Below are 22867 nucleotides of genomic sequence, written 5' to 3'. Positions count from 1 at the left end.
GCAGGATGTACCAACCTTGCGCGGTACATCACGCCACTTACCATGCGGATACTAATCTCATATCTCTCGCTAAGAGCTACCCTATACGATGGCTGACAGTCCCTGAACTTCCATGTTTATTGGCAATGTAAAAGGCAAAACAAGTGTTTGTGGCTACCAAGCATAAAACACGTCGATAAGCAGAAGTGCAGCCATGTCCACCACCGCATAACTGAACCGAAGGATGACAATTCAGGTACTTTAATACTTTTTTTAATTTCTCAAAAAGAAACTTTTGGCTAAGGGTGTCTTGAAAAAAAATGCTGATACTCTAGAGCAGAGGTTCCTCAAGGCTTCCCAACGGTCCAGGTTTTAGGTATATCCATGCCTCAGCAGAGAGGGTTAAATCAAGTTGACTGAGATGCAAATTAAGCCACCTGTGGCCAAGCATGGATAAACTTAAAGCCTGGACCATTGGGGGTGGCCTTGAGGACAGCGTTTGAGAACCTCCGCTCTAGGGTGCTGTAATTCAAAATAGTTTGGGAACCACTGTCTTAAATCATTAAATGAAACATCCTCCCTCTTTTGATTTGACTACATTTCATTACAACAATCTAAGAAATGAAGCGTGCTGGCAGGCGATGGCAGTGTGGAGCTGCAGCGCTACTGTACAGCGTATCAGTTCCTCAGCTGGAAGACAGACTGTACACACGGCTACACACGCGGGGAAGGACGGAGGTGGGAGGGGGCCTGTGACGTCAGCCCCCCATGCTGTCACTATTGACGTCTCGCATTCCAGCCACTCCACGGGGAGACTTCTAGGGTTCCTCTCTCATAAATGATGGTCACACACACAGAGAGTGCGGGGACACTACTAGGGAACCGTCCTTAGCAGGATCCAGCTCAGCCTTAGCTGAACATTTATTATTTATACACCAATGCACAGTACAGCAAGTCCCACCTCTGGCTCCCTGACTACACCAGACGCTCGCTTGAACATCTTCAATGTGGAAATCATTTATTTACTAATTAGCTCTTGCTGTTCATAAAGAAGAAATATTTTTGCTAGACAAAAGGAGACACCACATCACAATATTTTTTTTTTTATTTTTTTTTTAGAAGACTTTTCCTATAGTGTTGTAAAGACGGAATCTTCACAGCAACCAAGTAGGTATTGCGGAATCCCCTATTAGCCATCCACAGCTGCCCAGCACTAGCGCTGCAGTTCCCGGGAGTAATAGATAGAAGCATGTATGATGAACTTGGCATTTTGTATCTGTTCTACTTTTAAACGAGACTTTTAATTCAGCTGGAGAAGATGAGCGTGGAGGCGATATAGCGAGTTCGTTATGGTTGCCATGGCGATGATGCTGCCAGCCAGGGCTCTCTGCTGATGAACAGCAGCAATTTGTCTCCTCACTGAAGTATACTTGAGAACTAGAGCTTTTGTTAGTCTTTAAGAAAACAGTCCAAAGTAAAGTGATATTGTTTGTGAGATGACAGCATGCCTTGTGGTGATTAGATCGCCGCATTGATACCTGGGGCTCACTTGTACGAGAGACCTGCTGGGCATGATGTTGCTTGTGAGTAATCCGCAGCAATTTGCTAGGAAATCTGGGTTCGCTTTTTATTTATTGAATAATCCCATTTTTTTAGGATTGCATTTAGATAAAGGTTTTAATGAAATGTTTGTGACAGCGATAATTTTTCATGTGCATCTAGAAGAGAGAGCGAGAGAGAGAGCGAGAGAGAGAGAGCATGCTGTATTTGTAGAATGCTTCCTTCTTGTCATCATTAATACTTGAAAGCATAATCATTACTATTGCAGAGATAGACAATATATAATATGTTTCTTTTTTTCTTGGACATTTTCTGTATCGCCTGATAAAAAAATAATTTACATTTCTTTATTTGTAGCGTTGTAGATTATTTCAGCGCATCTGATACATCTCTGGTTTGTTACATACTTTAGCTATCTCTATTTAAAAAGTTCCTTACATATGGAAGTCATGGCTTTAGACAGTTACCCTTTGCCAATTTACGGCACTTGACGATCTTTTAAGCCATTTGAAGAATTTACAGCCTGGCAGACATGGGTTTAGCGTGGTGGGGGTAGAATGGGGCTGTTGCTGCAGTAATTAGGTGCATGTTTAAAGTCCCTATGACTGTTCCTTTGGTAACCGAAGGATTTGCTGCTTCTCTGGAGGAAAGACAAGCAGCACATAGGTTCGGTTCACTGTGTAAGAATCAACCTCTGAAGGGACAAGTTGGAAAGGTAAATCCTCAAATTACTCAGCATGTGGGTTACTTGCAGCATAGAATATCATTTATGGTGTATGGTTCCACAATACTGTTTAAATGCAATGTATTGATCTAGTGGTTGATGTTTTATTTTTTTACAGACATATTCATTATGCATTTATTTTGACAATTAATGATTTTTACAAATTGTATCAAATTGTTTTCGTTTGTATATTGCATGCCTTATTCTTGTTACCACTTATTGTAACAAGAATCTATTATTATTATTATTATTATTATTTTTTTTTTTTTAAGAATCTTGGCACCTAGTAAGCACTCTGGAAATGCAAAATGTATGTCATTATCTGTATGTATGTAAGATACACTACTAAAATTGATGCTATATGAATACAAATGTCCTGAAAAGTTATCAATATAAAAACTTACATGTAAAATTTGGCTATTTTATTGCATTAATATTGTTTTCTTCCCGCTTCCCACCACCCTACAGATTGCAGGTCGAAGGAACGGCCATCACAAAGCCCTGCCATATCCACTGCTGATCCAGATCCAAATTTAGTTTCTCCTCAAGTTCCTTTTCTAAGCAGCCAACCAAACATTTCCACCATTCAGCAAGGAAGATATCCTACAGGTAATAATAAGTATTATGCAGGTTTCCATTCTATGTAAATTCTGGGTTTCATATTGACACAAGATTTATAAAGTGTATATAAATTATTGCATCATATATTTTTTTAAAACAATGGGGCAGATGTATTAAGCCTGGAGAAGTGATAAGGCAGTGATAAGTGGAAGGTGATAACGTAATCATTATGGGTTTGAAAATGACAGGAGCTGATTGGCTGGTGTGTTATCACCTTCCACTTATCACTGCTTTATCACTTCTCCAGGCTTAATACATCTGCCCCAATGTCTTAAACCTGGAGAAAGCAATCTGTGGTACTCCAGCTGCTATGGAACTACACATCCCAGCATGCCCTGCCTCATTTTGAGTATACCAAAACTGTGGCAATTTATGTTGGTATGTGTAGTTCCACAGTAGCTACAGTGCCGCAGATTGCCTAACCCTGTCCTAAACAAATAAGTGTAAAAGGGGCAGACTACATGGGCCAAGTAGTTCTTATCTGCCGTCAAATTCTATATGTGTGTTGCTACTTACAGACATAGACAAGCAGTTTAAGGGGGGAATTCAGTTGCAGATGAAGGGTGGCATTTAAATGCCAGCAATGCCATCGTATCTCGCACCCCTCGCCCACCTGCCCGAATTCTGAATTTGCACAACCCTACGGGGTGCAATCAGTTTTGTGCGAGCTCAGGCTGCTGTAAAGTGTGACTGATTCGGCTGGGCAAAGACGTCCACCCATAATTGAATGGTTCCCTAAGTGATGGTTTAATTCACTTTTTGTCAAGCAAAGCATGCAATTCTTGTAAAATCACACACATTTTTGGGTGCTTAAGGTTTTTTAGGTTAAGGGTATTATTCAGTTGAAGTCAGAACTGCCATCTAGTTGGAAAGATGTCAGTTTCCGACTTTTTTAGGTCGAATCATGATTCAACATGTACAATGGGGCTGCCGTTTTTCCGACTTGTCGGAAAACATGTAGATCGTCGGATTAGCCGCAAATCCACGTGTTTTGTCAGATTTGCGGCCAACTCCGACAGGTTTTAGTCCGATTTTGATCATGTCAATCCGACTTTAAAAAAAGTTGATTTGACATTGTCGAAAACGGCCAAAACAAGTCGGATTTGCCCGCAAATTGAATACTGCATTCAGTGCATTGTCGTATCCTCTACGTCTGAAAGGATCCGACATGGATTGAATTCTGCCCTAAGTAGTCATGACTGTGCCTAAAACTTTCAAATAACTGGTACAGTATAAACATATGAAGTTTTTACTCTTTTATCAATATGTCAAATATGTATACTTTGTGGCCTAAAAGTTTCCTGTTCTTTGTTTATTTTTCAGCATTATTGATATATATAAAGTTTATAATGTTTATTTGTGTTTAATATTCATCCCCAATGGAAATCAGAAGTTCATATTGCTTTGGAACACATCTCTAACCTCTTTTCAGAACATTAATATTTAAAACCAGCTTACACAGTACAAATAATATTAGATTCATTTTAAACTTAATTTAAAAAGGTTGCATATTGGGAAAGATTAGCTTACTATATATAAAATGATTGCAGTGTTTCCTGACCAGTGCAATGTAATCATCTGGACTAAACAGACAAGCGACAACCAGGGCACTTATTAACTCAGTCTTTTATCTGGCAGAGAGACATTTAGTGCCTCCTTTTCCATTACTGCTGGGACTGCTCAACCCCACTGTTTTATTGTGATCCACTTTTCTGGCTACCTAGAATTGCTGATATCGTTCTGTATCCATACACAGATTAACCTGACCTTAATCTAGACCTTGATTGTATAGAAGGATCAATGACACTTTTCAATGCCTGTTCCACTGTGTTTTAACTTACCACTCTGCATTAATTGTACATTTTTCTGCACTTGTCACCCTATGGATTTGACCTGCTCAATTTGACAGTTCCATAATCTTTGGCTAAAACACTCACTGATTACCTTTCTCAGTATATAAAACATATAGCAACTGGTGGCATGAAGCTAACTAATGCAGCAAGTTAACTTTATGTTAAAAGCCTTTGTTAATCAGGGACATTTTAGTGGGCCCTGTTCCTTCTGCTTTCATAGGTGGATGAATCACTGATTGCAGCTGAGTAAAAGCATGCCCACACATACTGTAGCAGCTATTACAAGTCACAACTATATCTGTGGAAATCTATAATAACAGATCTGATTAGTCATTTGTCAGAGGCATGCACAGAAATATCAACCAAACATCTGAGCAGTTATGTGAGCACTCCCAAATGAATATGTTGTGCTTGAAGATACACTTATAATGACATCATTTTAGCAGTCAACGAACAAAAAAAATATGTAGAAAATTCTTAACAGAGAAGCATTACTAGGCTCCGTTTTCCATATGTTGCTTCTGATACAGTGTATTCTTACACATTGGGGCATATGTAGTAGGATCCGAGTTTGCCGGAGGTACTGAATACCGGACAATCTTTTTTTTAATCAGCAATCATTTACAAGGCAAAACCATGCCTTGTAAATGATTGCCGCTTTAAAAAAAACATAAAGATCGTCTGGCATCCCGCTCCTCTGGCAAATTCGAATCCTATGACATATGCCCCTTTGGATTTTATTTCTGTTAGTTCCTTTTGCTCTTATTATATTGATACACCAGGCAAACGGTAAATTAGTTTGTTATTAGATTCAAAATGCATTTTCCTTCTTTAGCACAGTTCCCCTTTAAAGTTTTTGTTTATTTTACAATATTTTATGTTTGTTAGTGAATCCTGCATTGGCTGAAAATAGACCTTTGGGGACACAACACATTTTTAATTTTGACAGGACCTTATTGTTTTAGCTGACATATAAGTTCCAATTAGAACCAACACAAAGGGGCATATTTATTATTATTTGCAGCCAGCCCCGAAAAAGAAGGATTCCAAAGCAAATCGCAACAATAAGGAATTTGTATCACTCAGATGTGTCACTTCTGAGTCACTGGTACAGGAGCTCCGATAGGTGCCGAGAGCCGCTGTCCCTGGGAGTTACATCTTGGGCATATTGAAGGGATCTCTCTGAAAAACTCCTCCTAAGTTTTTGACACTTTGCACGCGCACAGTTTCAGTTACCGGAGCTGGTCAAAGTCGGTCCTCACCTGCAAAAAGCAGTTAACCAAAGGGGCCGGACTCTGAAAAACTATGCTTTATGCCATAGGTCTGGAAACTCAGTCCTCATTACCCCACACAGTGCATGTTTTGCAGGTCTCCTCACAGAATAACAAGTGAAATAATTGACTCCACCTGCAGACCTTTTAAAATGTGTCTGTGAGTAATTAATACACCTGTGCACCTGCTGGGTTACCTGCAAAACATGCACTGTGTGGGGGTAATGAGGACTGAGTTTGCAGACCTATGCTTTATTCACTTTGGTACATTGGGGTCAGACCGTAGTTCCTATTGAGAATAATTGGGACTGCAATCTGCAGCACTAATTTGCCTTTCTGTGAAATTTAAAATGTAAAAAAAATTTTTAGATGTTAATTTTACATTTGATCTGTTTACATTTATTTAAGAAGATTATACCCCTGACTCCAGGCTTTCACATCTCCAAAATGATTACATTTAGCCATTTTACAATTTGTATTTGGGTCCTTACCTAAAACTGTTATAACAGTTAGCATATACATATAGCCATATATAGTGCCTTGCTAAAGTATTCACCCCTCTTTGAATTTTTCATGTTTTGTTGCCTCACAACCTGGAATTAAAATGGATTGTTTGAAGGTTGGCATAATTTCATTCACAGAACATGCCTACAACTTTGAAGATGTTTTTTTTTATTGTGAAGCAAACAACAAATAGGACAAAATAACAGAAAACTTCAGCGTGCATAACTATTCACCCCCCTAAAGTCAGTACTTTGTAGAGCCACTTTTTGCGGCAATTACAGCTGCAAGTCACTTTGGGTAAGTCTCTATGAGCTTGCCACATCTTGCCAGTGGGATTTTTGCCCTTTCTTCAAGGACTGCTCCAGCTCCTTCATGTTGGATTTGTTTCCGCTTGTGAGCAGCAATCTTCAAGTCTGACCACAGATTCTCAATTGGATTCAGATCTGGGCTTTGACTAGGCAATTCCAACACATTTAAATGTTTCCCCTTGAACCACTCGAGTGTTGCTTTAGCAGTATGCTTCAGATCATTGTCCTGCTGGAAGGTCAACCTCCTTCCAAGTCTCAATCTCAAATCACAGGCAGACTGAAACAGGTTTTGCTCAAGAATATCCCTGTATTTAGCATCATCCATCTTTCCCTCAACTCAAGACAGTTTCCCAGTCCCTGCTGCTGAATAACATCCCCACAGCATGATGCTGCTACCACCATGTTTCACTGTGGGGATGGTGTTCTTGGGGTGATGGGATGTGTTGGGTTTGCACCAGACATAGCGTTTGGGAGTTGTCCACATGCCTTTTGGCAAACTCAAAATGTGCCTTCTTATTTTTAACACTAAGTAATGGCTTTTTTCTGGCCACTCTTCCATAAGGGCGGTCTTCAGTTTGCCGGCTGTCGGGATACTGTGCGCATACCGACACTTTTTCTCCCTCTTGGGGTTCCACGACCCCCCTGGAGGGAGAATAGAACAGATTGCGCCGGTATGCTGGCCACCGGGAGCCATACCTTACTACACTCTTCCATAAAGCCCAGCTCTATGGAGTGTATAGCTTATTGTGGTCACATGCATAGATACATCAGTCTCTGCTGTGGAACTCTCTAGCTCCTTCAGGGTTACCTTTGGTCTCTCTGCTGTCTCTCTGATTAATGCCCTCCTTGCCCGGTCTGTGAGTTATGGTGGCTGCCCCTCTCTTGGCAGATTTGTTGCGGTACCATGTTTATTTATTTATTACCAGTTATTTATATAGCGCACATATTCCGCAGCACTTTACAGAGAATATTTGCCCGTTCACATCAGTCCCTGCCCCAGTGGAGCTTACAATCTATATTTTCTATCACATGTACACGCACACACATTCACTCTAGGGTCAATTTTGTTGGGAGCCAATTAACCTGCCAGTATATTTTTGGGATTGTGGGAGGAAACCCACGCAAGTACGGGGAGAATATACAAACTCCGCACAGTTAGGGCCATGGTGGGAATCGAACCCAGGACCTCAGTGCTGTGAGGCAGTAATGCTAACGATTACACCATCCGTACTGCCCATGTTCTTTCCATTTGAAGATGATGGATTTGATGGTGCTCCAGGGGATTATCAAAGATTTGATTATTTTTTTATAACCCAACCCTGACTTGTACTTCTCAACAACTTTGTCCCTGACTTGTTTGGAGAGCTCCTTGGTCTTCATGGTGTGCTGCCTCTTGCTTAGTGGTGTTGCAGCATCTGGGGCCTTTCAGAAAAGGTGTGTTTATACTGACAGATCATGTGACACTTAGATTGCACACAGGTGGACTTCATTTCACTAATTATGTGATTTCTGAAGGTAATTAGTTGCACCAGAACTTTTGAGAGGCTTCATAACAAAGGGGGTGAATACATATGCACATGCCAATTTTCTGATCTTTAGTTATAACAATCCTTTTTTTATTAAACTTTTTCTCATTTCACTTCACCAACTTAGACTATTTTGTGCAGATCCATCATATAAAATTCAGATAAAAAAAAATAAAAAATTTAATTACAGGATGTAATGTAACAAAATTGGTAAAAAGCCAAGGGGGGTGAATACTTTAGCAAGGCACTGTATTATTATACTGTTAACCCACATATAATTATACTGCTAGTGCACTGAGCTCCAATCCTACACATTTGTATTGGCAGCTTCAGTTGCTACACTGCCCACAAATTATTGCCCTAGAACCGCCTTTATAGCTTACATTATGGTATCAGTGCATTGTACCACATTATGGGCCTAATTCAGACCTGATCATAGCAGCAAAATTGCTCTCTAATGGGCAAAACCATTTGCACTGCAGGGGGAGCAGATGTAACATGTGCAGAGAGAGTTAGATTTGGGTGAGTTATTTTTTTCTGTGCAGAGTAAATACTTGCTGCTTTATTTTTACACTGCAATTTAGATTTCAGTTTGAACACACCCCACCAAATCTAACTCACTCTGCACATGTTACATCTGCCCCACCTGCAGTGCACATGGTTTTGTGCATTAGAGAACAAGTTTGCTGCTGAGATCAGGTCTGAATTAGGCTCTATATTTCTTTAGTCCAGCATCCCCAGACCCACATGCTGCCAACGGTAGAGGTGAGTGAGTTTGGGCACCCCCAGAGGCCATCCTGTGTATTGCTGGCTAGCTCTTGCTGAAACTTGAGTGAATAGAAGGCTGCTGCCTGATTTAACAAACAAGTGTTGTCCTTTCACATTCAGGTTCTGACTTCTGCTCCTAGCAATAAAGTCCAATTTTGGCTACATTAAAAAAATAAGGCTGAAAAACAAGCACGAAGGGGAATACACTGTATATAGTTAATCTTACACCATTTAGTGTTGGACAACCCAGTACTCACACCAGCAACCATCAAATAGGCACCTCTGTTTAATGAGGACTGCACCTTTCTGTCCTTTCTATTTCTATGTAATCATTTATGTTTTACATCTAGCTGAAATCAGTCCTTTCTGATGTATGTGTCTTCATATATTTGTTTTCATTTGTATACTGTATCTGTATGAATAATACAGACTTTCTTCATCTATATCAGAGGTTCTCAAACTCGGTCCTCGGGGGCACACACAGTGCATGTTTTGCAGGTAACCCAGCAGGTGCACAGGTGTATTAATTACTCACTGACACATTTTAAAAGGTCCATAGGTGGAGCTAATTATTTCACTTGCGATTCTGTGAGGAGACCTGCAAAACATGCACTGTGTGTGCCCTCGAGGACCGAGTTTGAGAACCTCTGATCTATATCATCCTCCAAGGTTCAGTCTAAGCTGAAATTAAATAAAGGTCAATTTGAATCTATATTGAATCACCCTGAATTGATCTAAATCGATGCACATTTACTAACATTTAAAAAGTTATATAAAACAATAATTTTAGATGGAATAAAAATTGATTAATATTGATTAAAATGTAACTTTAGTAAATATACCCTTAAATTGGATACAGGGTCTGATTTATATCTCTGGAGCCCGTAGGCAAAGTGCATTTTTGTCCCTAAGCCTTACACCACTAGACATCTTCATCAAGGCCAGCTTAACGTATAGCACACTGGGCAGCCGCCAAGTGCCCCACAAATTTTGGCCCCTTTTGAGCAGGAGTTGGTGGCAGCGGCCATTTTCCCAGAGATTTTCTTACTGCACATGTGCAAATTTTTGGGAAGATGGCCACAGCGCAATTTACCGGAGATTTGAGGAGAGAAGCTGCCGCCGGCGTGGGACTCCGGAGAGGTGAGTATTTAAAAAATGGGTGCAGGGTGTGCGGTGTGGGCCCCCCTGAACCCCGGGGGACGTGTGCACCGGACACACTACACACACATTATAAATATGGCACTGTGTAGGAGCCCCAGTGCATTGCTTTGCCTGGGCATACAGTGCTGTTAAGATGGCCCTGATCTTGACCCACACTTTTTCTTCTACTTTTTCTTCTACATTACTTAAGCTGGCCATACATCAGGACGATATCTTTCCAACCAGCCAACTAGATAATCTGGCTGTGTGTGGGAGCAAACGATTATCAGCCGTTTGCTCCCACACGCTGAAAAACGTCCAGAAACGGTCTGTCCAACTAGTTGGGAAAATCAAACCTGTTTGATTTTCCCAACTAATCGTTCAGGTGTAGGGGAAACTTTCCCCCCAACTGAACGATAAGTAGGTGGACACTGCCTGCTAGTGTCCGCCTACTTTTGTCTTTAGGACTGCAGGTGACCCTCTCTGCTTCATCCCACTCCGCCAGCCCCACCGCACCGTCCATCTCTCTCCACTGGGCCACGTCACCGCCGTCTCAACCATCCTTCTGTGCCGCCAGGCTCTATCCCCCTCCGGCCGCCTCACCGCCCAGCATCTTTCCTGCACAGCCACCAGCCTCCCTCCACGCACCGGCCGCCAGCCTCCCGCACAGTTCATTTATCCCCCTCCGGTCACCAGCCTCTGTCCTGCTCCGGGATCTCCTCACCGCCGCCTCGTCCATCCCGCCGCTGCATTCAGTTGCTGGGACCGGCTCCAGCTACAGGCACCGGGCACCTCAGCGCTGCCAGCCTCCATCCTCCATCGGCCGCAGAGAGGGCACAGCCTCCATCCTCCTGTGATATGCACACACACACATACACTGATACACACACATATATACACTGACACACACACATACACTGTGACACACACATATATACACTGACACACACGTATATACTGTCACATACATATACACTGTGATATACACACATATACTGACACACACACATGTACACTGTGATACAAACATACACATGGTGAGAGACACACACTATGACATGCACACACACTGGCATGCACGCACAGACACACTGTGACACGCACACACTGTGACACGCACGCACACACACTGTGACATGCACGCACACTGACACACACACACTGACACGCACGTGCACACACATACTGTGACACGCACACACTGTGACACGCACACACACACTGTGACACGTACGTACACATACACACTGTGACTCGCACGCACACACACATGCACACTGTGATGCAAACACACTGTGACACGCACATGTATACACACACTGTGACACGCACATGTATACACACACTGTGACACGCACATGTATACACACACTGTGACACGCACATGTATACACACACTGACACACATGTACACTGATACACACATATATACACTGTGATAGACACGTACTGTATAGACACTGTGACACACTCGTACACTGTGCGATACACACACATACTGACATATACATATATACACACTGTCACACACACACACACACTGAGACACACCTATATACACTGACACACTCACATATACTGTCACACACATATATAACTGGTACACACATATGTAAACTGTGATACACACACATATACACTGGTATACACACATACTGTCACACCCACATACACTGACACACACACACATATTCAATGGTGGGAACATTCCGGTCAGCGGTGAGGTCACCCGCGGTCAGCGGCTGACCGCGGGTAACCCCACCGCTGACCGGAAAGTTCCCACCATTGAAACTAATGGAGGGAGCTGTGCGATGCGCTTCTGTCACTTCAGACGCGCACAGAGCCAATCAGGTGAGTGCCACGGAGTGGTGTTTCCTGATTGGCTGAAGAGACACTTCTGTGACAGCTGTCAGGGGGGTGTCTCTGCATTCGTGGAAAGGGGTCCCATGTGTAAACATGGGACCCTTTTCAGTCCGTTTGGTCCGGGTGTTCGGTTTGTTGTTTTGCCAAGTAAGTGGATTATAATCTGGACCCTGGATCAGGTGAGTATAATTATCTTTTATTTTCAGTTACCCGTGGATTCTACTTGGAGAAGAGGACCGACTGCTTCGTGTCAACATAGGTAAGTATGTGTGTGTCGACATGTGTGAAATAAAGTTTTACTGTCACGGTGTGTGTCTCCTGTTTTTATTTGGGTATTTTTTTTCCATTAGAACTACAGGTACCAGCGGGCCCGTTTTTCTCCCGCATGCTGGTACTTGTGGTTCTCCAAGTACCCGCTTGCGGGGGAGACTTGCTGGGACTTGTAGTACTACTGGAAAAAACAATATTCTTTCAATTTTCTCAAGGCTATCAGCCCCCCATCCGCAGCCTTTGGATGGGGGGGACAGCCTCGGGCTTCACCCCTGGCCCTTGGGTGGCTGGGGGAGGGACCCCTTGATTGAAGGGTCCCCACTCCCCCAGGGTACCCCGGCCAGGGGTGACTAGTTGGATATTTAATGCCACGGCCGCAGGGCTCTGTATAAAAGTGACCCCCGGCTGTGGCATTATTTGTCCAGCTAGTGGAGCCCGATGCTGGTGTAAAAAATACGGGGGACCCCTACTCTATTTGTCCCCCGTATTTTTTGCACCAGCACCAGGCGCAGAGCCCGGTGCTGGTTTTAAAAATACGGGGGATCCCCTGTCCGTTTTTCACCCGGATTTTTAGAACCAGGACCGGCTCGGTTATGCTTTGGAGGGGGGACCCCACGCAATTTTTTTCGTGTTTTTCCCATTCCATTTAAAAAAAATATATATATAATAATAATCTTTTTAAAAATATATAAATAATACTTGTGCCTCCAAAAAAAAAAAACAAGTACCTAATCCCTTCTAATATAAATAGATATGCTATTACCAAAAAAAAAAAACACCAAAAACACCATGTTTTTAATTTTTTTTATTAGATTCCGCCAGCAAAGTGTGGCGGATTGAAAATGACGAATTTACTGTCTAAAAGCACTGTTGTCGAATTTACAAACTTCAATTGAATATACTTTTGTATGGTATCCATGCTGGGATCCATAGTTCAGTATAAAAATAAGTAAATCTAATAAATGTATGGTGGTGAAAGAAAAGCCCAGTTTCACTGAAAAAAAGACACTTCTGCATGTTTTGAAATGAAAAAACAAAACAAAACTGAAGAACTGTAGGCAGGCACTGTCCGCCTACTTCGGTGACATCACAAGTTGGACAGAAGTTGGAAGGTTGGTTGGGCTGATGAAAAGTTGGTTTGATGTGTGGAGCACTGGTAAAAAGTTGGTGAGATGTGTGGGGCACTGTTTTAGTTGAACAGACAAGTTGGATGGTTGGAAGTTTGGAGTGTTGGAGAAAAGTTGGTCTGATGTATGGCTAGCATTAGTTTCCACCTTTTTTTATTCTCCCCTTATCTAGCATAATAAAAAAAAACTGTAATCTAAACCTTAAAATCATCATAAACAGAGTACGTACAGTAGGCCTTATCCCCCCAGTTACCATAAACTATTAAAAGCCAAGTATAAGATGTACACAGTAGTCACAAAATGAAAGTAAGTTGCTGAATATGAATAATACTGAAAATTCTAGAGCATCACTGTTAAACTGCCTTTCATTGTTGTTTGTATCACATTGTTCGAGCTTTATTTTTTCTTTAAATTTATGGAGGCTATGTATTAATAATTGTGACAATGCTGTGATTATTATCATTCCACATTGTCACAATCTTTTTCATTTGTAAATAATGTATCCTAGCTATGTACTAAATGTAATTCACTGGGTCAGCGGTTGCGATAACCACTGTCCCTGTGAGGAACATCCCTAGCATTTCGGAGGAGTCTTTCAAATTTTTGAAAGACTCCTGAGAATCTGACACTGCGCATGCAGATGCAGGCTGCTGGAGAGGGATTGTCTCCATTGGCATAAAGCGGTTTGCGCAATCTTCTGATGGTGTAAACAAATGGTGCCAAACTCCAAAAAGCTTAACTTTTTGGCATTTGGTACAGTATAAAGGAGTCAGACCGCATCTGCATTGATAATAACGGGGACTGCAATCTGCCGCACTAATTTGCCTAGTACATAGTAACAATACATAAAATCATGCAGAAACTGAGTTTCTGCATAATTTTAGGAAAAAAGCTTGATACATAGGCCCCTATTACATTTTTGGGGTCTTGCTTAATTGTTTGGTTTTTATTTACAGAATTCATTGCCTGCCAGAAGTAGTCTTGTGGTACACAGTGTAACAGCAGCACTGATCAGTGGCGTAACTGGAAATTTTGTTCCCCTAAGCCAAAAAAGCTACCGGCAGGCCCCCTCATTTTAAAATGAAAGAATTCCAAAAATGTGGGTGTGGCCTCACTGCAAGGGGCATGGCATTACCACAAGGGATGTCACATTGCAGGGAAATACTATCTTATACCCCAGTTTTGCAACCTGCATGCCCAGACAGTGGCCGCTACAGCAAAAATAGAATCCTGATTCATGCCCCTTACATTATTTGTAATTTTTCCTCCTTATAGTAATGCCCCTTACACATTATGCCACACAGCGCAATGCCCATTACATATTATACCACACACCGTAATGCCCCTTATACATTATGCCACACACTGTAATGCCCCTAACACATTATGTCACACCGTAATGCCTGTGACAAATTATGCCACACACCGCAAAGCCTCTGACACATTATACCACACACTGCAATGCCCGTGACACTGTATGCCACATACCACAATCCCCTGACACATTATGCCACATACTGCAATGCCCATGATACATTATGCCACACACTGTAATGCCTGTGATACATTACGCCAGACTTTACAATGCCCCTGAAACATTATGCCCCACAGTAAGGCTTCTAATTACTTTTAAATTACCTGCTCATTGCCAGGAGTTTCATGCTCTGGGTTCCATGCTCGTTGGCAGGGGTTTCATGCTCTGGGTTCCATGCTCATTGCCAGTGGTTCATGCTCTGGGTGTAATGCTCATTGCCAGAGGTATAATGCTCATTGCCAGGGGTTTCATGCGCTGGGTGTAATGCTCACTGCCAGGGGTTTCATGCTCTGGGTGTCATGCATTATGCCAGAAGTGTAATGCTCATTGCCAAGGGTTTCATGCTTTGGGGGTGTCATACTCGTTTCCAGGAGTGTAATGCTCATTACCAGGGGTTTTATGCTCTTGGTGTCATGCTCGTTGCCAGGGGTTTCATGCTCTGGGCGTAATGCTCGTTCCCAGGGGTGTAATACTTGTTGCCAAGGGTTTCATGCTCTGGATGTATGCTTGTTGCCAGGCATGTAATGCTTATTTCCAGGGGTTTAATGCTCTAGATGTCATGCTCATTGCGAGGAATGTAATGCTTGTAGCCAGGGGTTTCATGCTCTGGGTGTCATGCTTGTTGCCAGGGGTTTTATGCTGTGGGTGTCGTGCTCGTTGCCAGGGGTGTAATACTTGTTGCCAAGGGTTTCATGCTCTGGGTGTATGCTTGTTGCCAGGCGTCTAATGCTTATTTCCAGGGGTTTCATGCTCTAGATGTCATGCTCTAGATGTCATGCTCATTGCGAGGGGTGTAATGCTCGTAGCCAGGGGTTTCATGCTCTGGGTGTCATGCTTGTTGCCAGGGGTTTTATGCTATGGGTGTCATGCTCATTGGCAGGGGTGCAGTGCTCGTTGCCAGGGGTTTCATGCTCAGAGTGTCTTGCTCGTTGCCAGAGGTTTCATGCTCTGGGGATGTCATGCTTGTGACCAGGGGTGTAATGCTCATTGCCAGGGGTGTAATGTGTTGGTGCTGCTGCCAGCACTGAGCGCTCCCACCACTTCCGGGTAATGCTGCAGCACTGAACAGGGACAGGGGAGTTAGATGCTATAGGTAAAGTATGACCTCTAGCATCTGTCCCCTCCAAGGCGGTGGCCATTTTAGGAGCGACATTAGCAGATTTACATGTGGACGGCCAGTTCATTTCCGGGACTTTCTTAGCTATCCTGAAGTGCATGCTGCCTCTGCACTTATACAAAGTTTCTAACTTCCTCTGGTGTTTACATAGAGTCAAATTTCTGGAGAGACATTTTGTAGCTAATTAGTTACTTCAGTGTTACACTCTTCAAACAGCATCTTTTTGCATACTGAATTGAGTTAACACCCTATATAAGAATAGTTAATGTGCATATTGTCTACATAAATTATCCACAGTGTTTCAGAGTATATTATTTTAATTGATGTATTGTATAATCTATATTATTTTAACAAAATAAATAACATCTTTTATATTATATTCTTGTCAGCTCTCCACATGCATAGTCAACTTGCAATACCCTGAGCGCAGCCACTTTCTCTTTTGCTTTTCTATAGATTTGTTTAAGGCACACACACAGTGCTTTTTGTGGCAGCGCCTGGGAGCTATGCACCTTGGCATTTTATTGAATTTATGCGCTTCAAGCAGTATTTTCTCTGGTTTTAGCACTTGACTACATGTCTGCACCCAGCAGCGTTGCTGTAATGCTGATGCTGCATGTAAGAGGTACCATGCCAATTAAGAGGGAAAATAAGGAAACAACTTTTAGGATAGTAACCCATGGGGGTTTCTGAGGGACCATAGACAGTACCGATGTTACAGCGCGATTGGTGGTTTGCACTTGTAAACAGAATAATAGGGAAAACACAGGCACTGGGGCACAATACAGTACATATGGAGAAGGGGGGGCAATAATGAGCTTACGGATGGGGGGATGGAACACAATGATGAGCATACAAATATATGTATGTGTGTATATATGTAAATTTAGTGACTTTGTTTGCAATATAATTTTTCAATTTAAAAGTGCTTGGGTGTTGTCCCTTTACTTTCTGTGTATAATGATGCAACTTACCCCAGCCCACCTAATGGCCACCTGCATCCATACTTCCTAACATAAACCTCTCCAGGAGGGACAGAATGCTCTACTCCTGGACTTCCTTCTTAATGTGCGATTGCCATTACCTGTGCAGAAACACCTTTCTTATCCATTAACCTGTTCAAAACAGGTGTCTGCAATCATAAATTAAGAGAAAAGTCCAGAGCATTTTGTCCCTGCTGGAATGGGTCATGTTGGTAGGTATGTGCATCTCCCCTCTGAGAGGTGGTGGTGGCGGGATTTGCAGGTTAGAGGTCGCTAGGCGGGAACTTTGCCTAAGGTGGAGAGAGACCTTGCACCGGCCCTTTGAAGACCAGCGTTACCAACTTCCTGCCAATATGGGTGGATTCAATTAGGCACAGTAATTTACTGAGGCTAATTGATCTCTTTGGGGGGGTAATTCAGTTATCCCCAATAGCCAGCATTATCTGGGATTTTAATGACCATAGTGCAAATATCATGGCCCCCCATTTTTTCCCCGTAAACTAATGCCAGAATTAATTGAAAAGTGTATTTTTCATTATTTACATTTATCTGTCATACTAGTAATTTATTCCTTCATATAATTTACATTTCCTACAGCCTAATATAGTGTATAGATTTTTTTACATTATGTTTACATCTATGGTTTATGTCAGGGATGGGGAACCTTCGGCCCTCCAGCTGTTGTTGAACTACATATCCCAGCATGCCCTGCAACAGTTTTAGCATGGCCAAATTTCAAAACTGTATCAAGGCATGCTGGTATGTGTAGTTCAACAACAGCTGAAGGGCCAAAGGTTCCCCATCCCTGGTTTATGTAAACATTTCATTATCTTTCAACGTCATATAACTTGTAGGGTTTTCACACTATAATGCAGTATCAGTTAAGTTTTTGGGTACTGCATGTACAGTATATTTCCCCATGGATACATAGGTGTATGGAGGAATATGACTGCCTTTGTGGAGATAAAGTTTGACAGAGGAGAGGATGTCTGTAGGGTGAGTGCTCAGGGCAGGGCAGGGCAGGGTATAAACCACCTTATATTCAGTTGCAAAGAAATAACATAATTAAAATAAATTAAAATATGAAGGAGTAATGAGAAAGTCTATTCAAATGTCCCAGATAGTTTCTCTATGAGTGACTTTAATCTTGCTTTTCTCCAAGATTCTTCAGACCATGAAGTTCCTTATAGGTATATATCCATGCAAACAGAGAGAAAAAATTACATATAGTGTAGTATTTTTCTTAAAAAAAATTTTTTGCAAATGTATTTCATATGACAAGAAAATATATAAAAAAAGGATTTTTCTTTCATCCAATTAAAAGTATGGTCCTTCACTTTATATATATATGATTGGAACCGTACCGTGCCAAGCTCCCAGCATGGAGCAATGGAAAGAGCAAAAGATTGGAGTCTCCGGAATTCCTCCTTAATCCCTCCAGGCTGAACACCGGCAGCTGGACCAGGCAAGTTCCTTTCCAAATGTGGATGCAGGTAGATGGATCAATTAGCCGTCAACGCGTTTCGAGTTATAGTAAACTCTTCCTCAGGGCAGAATCCTACCTGCATCCTGGATGAAAGAAAAATCAGTTTTTTATATATTTTCTTGTCATATGAAATAAATTTGCAAAAAAAATTTTTTAAGAAAAATACTACACTATATGTCATTTTTTCTCTCTGTTTGCATGGATATATACCTATAAGGAACTTCATGGTCTGAAGAATCTTGGAGAAAAGCAAGATTAAAGTCACTCATAGAGAAACCATCTGGGACATTTGAATAGACTTTCTCATTACTCCTTCATATTTTAATTTATTTTAATTATGTTATTTCTTTGCAACTGAATATAAGGTCGTAGCGCCAAAGATATCTTCAATTATTTATCTCTCTACAGTTTTGCATATAGTGATTGGGAATCACTAGAATATATCTAGGCTGCTTTTTTCCACCAAGCGCTATTTTCTAGTCCATACATCTATCTGTATCAGGGTATAAACCAGATATTATTTTGCTGAGTGAGATTAATATAATAAATTAGTGGAGAGGGCGCATTTCAGCGGCGATCCCTGCCATGCATGACCATTTCCCTGCCACAAATTTATTATATTTATGCACCGGTTCAGACCTGGTGAACAAGCAATTTTTTTAAGTTGCATTTCATTAAATAAACCTCCAAATTATTTGGGTGATTGTAGGTTTTGGAAGTCCTATATTCAGTTAAAGTTTGTCTGAAAAGTGTCTGTGTTTTTTTTATTTTTATTAGTATACACGGCACTGCACATTTGAACTGTTTTATTATGGGGGATGAGCAGCAGGGATGTGCAGTGAAGTAAATGGCTCAGGAGGCAGTGGTTAGTACCAGAGCTATATTTACACACACTGTATGAGCCAAAGAGTTCATGTGGGCATTAAACACAGGTGCAGCAGTATATACTGCTGGGAATTTAATGAGTTATGATCAAAGATGTGTGGATAAGACAGGTCTGCCATAGACTTTTTTACTCCAGAGTTTTGACTATAAAAATGATAAGAATAATACAAAGAAGATACTTTATTTATAATATATTCTTTGTATTTTTCATATACTTTATACAGTCAAAACTCTAACGCATACGTTAGTATGACAGGAAGGCTCTGCCTCACCCCACCGCACGTCACTGGTGCTTTGATTTAGGTTAGTTTTAGTCAGTGAATCTCAGTTTTCAGTTTAGTCTAATTTTAGTCTAATTGTAGTCCTGAAATAAACTGTAGTTGACGAATACTTTTAGTCAAAATATTTGTTGGCAAAATTAACTGCATTGTAAATCTTCTATACCACACCCTAAAGAGGTGTTATTAAGAAAAGGGCCCTGGTCTGCTTGCTGAGCCAGGAGAGACTGGGAGAAGGGCCTTTTCCATTGCTAATCTTCAATTTCCATTATCAGTAGCGCATGCAGGGGGGTGCCGACTCCGAGTACCCAGAAACCCCCCCTGATGGACCAAATTCTTTTCTCAGAGATGGAGACAACCTTGTCTCTGCACCAGCTGCGCACCCTCACCCTATTGCTGCTGCCTGGCCACTGCCGGTTCAGCTGTTAACGCTTCCGCGTCAGGTGGCTTTCATATCCATACCACCTGTCGCGGAGTGCAGACAGCTGAACCGGTAGTGGCCGGGCAGCACGCTGCGAGCACACAGTGACAGCCCTGACAGTGAGGAGGAGGTTCTGCGCCGCCCAGCACTGCCAGCAGTCATGGAGGAGGTCCTGACCTGCTGCAGCAAACTGCATGGGAAGTATGGGGGAATGGGGGGAGGATGCGTGTGTATGCCCTGTGTGTTTCTATAACGTGTGTGTGTGTGTGTATATGCCCTGATGTTTTTTTCAAGCATGCAGTGTGTGTGCATGCTACATGTACTGCATGTGTGCATGTATGCCTCTGTGTGAGTGTACTGTATGTATGCTGTGTGCCACACATATACTCTCTTTCTCAATATATATATATATATATATATATGTGAAGCATGTAAAGCCCGACACTCCTCCAAATACGTATGTGCCCCGGTGCCCTCAGTATAGGGAATGGCTAGGTAGAAAAGATGGCTGCTGCACTCAGGGTCTTGTAAACAGGCAAAGTGTATTGATGATTCACAACATGGAACACCAACGTTTCGGGGTGTCTACCCCCTTTGTCAAGATGTGATCTCCATGTTGTGAATCATCAATACACTTTGCCTGTTTACAAGACCCTGAGTGCCGCAGCCATCTTTTATATATATATATATATTAGTGATGTGCACCTGAAATTTTTCGGGTTTTGTGTTTTGGTTTTGGGTTCGGTTCCGTGGCCATGTTTTGGGTTCGAACGCGTTTTGGCAAAACCTCACCAAATTTTTTTTGTCAGATTCGGGTGTGTTTTGGATTCGGGTGTTTTTTACAAAAAACCCTAATAAACAGCTTAAATCATAGAATTTGGGGGTCATTTTGATCCCATAGTATTATTAACCTCAATAACCATAATTTCCACTCATTTTCAGTCTATTCTGAACACCTCACACCTCACAATATTATTTTTAGTCCTAAAATTTGCACCGAAGTCGCTGGATGGCTAAGCTAAGCGACACAAGTGGCCGACACAAACACCTGGCCCATCTAGGAGTGGCACTGCAGTGTCAGGCAGGATGGCACTTCAAAAAAATAGTCCCCAAACAGCACATGATGCAAAGAAAAAAAGAGACGCACCAAGGTCGCTGTGTGACTAAGCTAAGCGACACAAGTGGCCGACACAAACACCTGGCCCATCTAGGAGTGGCACTGCAGTGTCAGACAGGATGACACTTAAAAAAATAGTCCCCAAACAGCACATGATGCAAAGAAAAAAAGAGCTGCACCAAAGTCGTTGTGTGACTAAGCTAAGCGACCCAAGTGGCCGACACAAACACCTGGCCCATCTAGGAGTGGCACTGCAGTGTCACGCAGGATGGCCCTTCCAAAAAATACTCCCCAAACAGCACATGACGCAAAGAAAAAAAGAGGCGCAATGAGGTAGCTGTGTGACGACTAAGCTAAGCGACCCTAGTGGCCAACACAAACACCTGGCCCATCTAGGAGTGGCACTGCAGTGTCACGCAGGATGGCCCTTCCAAAAAATACTCCCCAAACAGCACATGACGCAAAGAAAAAAGAAAGAAAAAAGAGGTGCAAGATGGAATTGTCCTTGGGAACTCCCACCCACCCTTATGTTGTAAAAACAGGACATGCACACTTTAACGAACCCATCATTTCAGCGACAGGGTCTGCCACACGACTGTGACTGAAATGACTGGTTGGTTTGGGCCCCCACCAAAAAATAAGCAATCAATCTCTCCTTGCACAAACTGGCTCTACAGAGGCAAGATGTCCACCTCATCATCATCGTCCGATTCATCACCCCTTTCACTGTGTACATCCCCCTCCTTACAGATTATTAATTCGTCCCCACTGGAATCCACCATCTCAGGTCCCCGTGTACTTTCTGGAGGCAATTGCTGCTGGTGAATGTCTCCAAGGAGGAATTGATTATAATTCATTTTAATGAACATCATCTTCTCCACATTTTCTGGAAGTAACCTCGTACGCCGATTGCTGACAAGGTGAGCGGCGGCACTAAACACTCTTTCGGAGTACATACTGGAGGGAGGGCAACTTAGGTAGAATAAAGCCAGTTTGTGCAAGGGCCTCCAAATTGCCTCTTTTTCCTGCCAGTATACGTACGGACTGTCTGACGTGCCTACTTGGATGCGGTCACTCATATAATCCTCCACCACTCTTTCAATGGTGAGAGAATCATATGCAATGACAGTAGACGACATGTCAGTAATCGTTGGCAGGTCCTTCAGTCCGAACCAGATGTCAGCATCAGCAGTCGCTCCAGACTGCCCTGCATCACCGCCAGCGGGTGGGCTCGGAATTCGTAGCCTTTTCCTCGCACCCCCAGTTGCGGGAGAATGTGAAGGAGGAGATGTTGACGGGTCGCGTTCCGCTTGACTTGACAATTTTCTCACCAGCAGTTCTTTGAACCTCTGCAGACTTGTGTCTGCCGGAAAGAGAGATCCAACGTAGGTTTTAAATCTAGGATCGAGCACGGTGGCCAAAATGTAGTGCTCTGATTTCAACAGATTGACCACCCGTGAATCCTGGTTAAGCGAATGAAGGGCTCCATCCACAAGTCCCACATGCCTAGCGGAATCGCTCTGTTTTAGCTC

At 42.4% G+C, this 22867-nt stretch overlaps 1 protein-coding gene across 2 annotated transcripts in view; it reads left to right on the top strand.

The window, feature by feature from the left end:
- The first annotated feature begins 684 nt into the window (after positions 1 to 684).
- Positions 685 to 22867, top strand: part of NR4A3 (nuclear receptor subfamily 4 group A member 3) — a 112132-nt gene continuing 89949 nt past the window's right edge. The window contains exons 1-2 of one of the 2 annotated variants that reach the window (XM_063922656.1): positions 685 to 1146; positions 2732 to 2872. The gene's annotated coding sequence lies outside the window, so the exon portion shown is untranslated. Of the gene's footprint in view, positions 1147 to 1167; positions 1563 to 2731; positions 2873 to 22867 lie in introns of those variants that run through there. The other variant, XM_063922657.1, reaches the window with a different exon arrangement.

The sequence above is a fragment of the Pseudophryne corroboree genome, chromosome 5, assembly GCF_028390025.1.
Source record: "Pseudophryne corroboree isolate aPseCor3 chromosome 5, aPseCor3.hap2, whole genome shotgun sequence".
Lineage (NCBI taxonomy): Eukaryota > Metazoa > Chordata > Amphibia > Anura > Myobatrachidae > Pseudophryne > Pseudophryne corroboree.
This window is presented reverse-complemented; position numbering and strand designations above follow the sequence as displayed.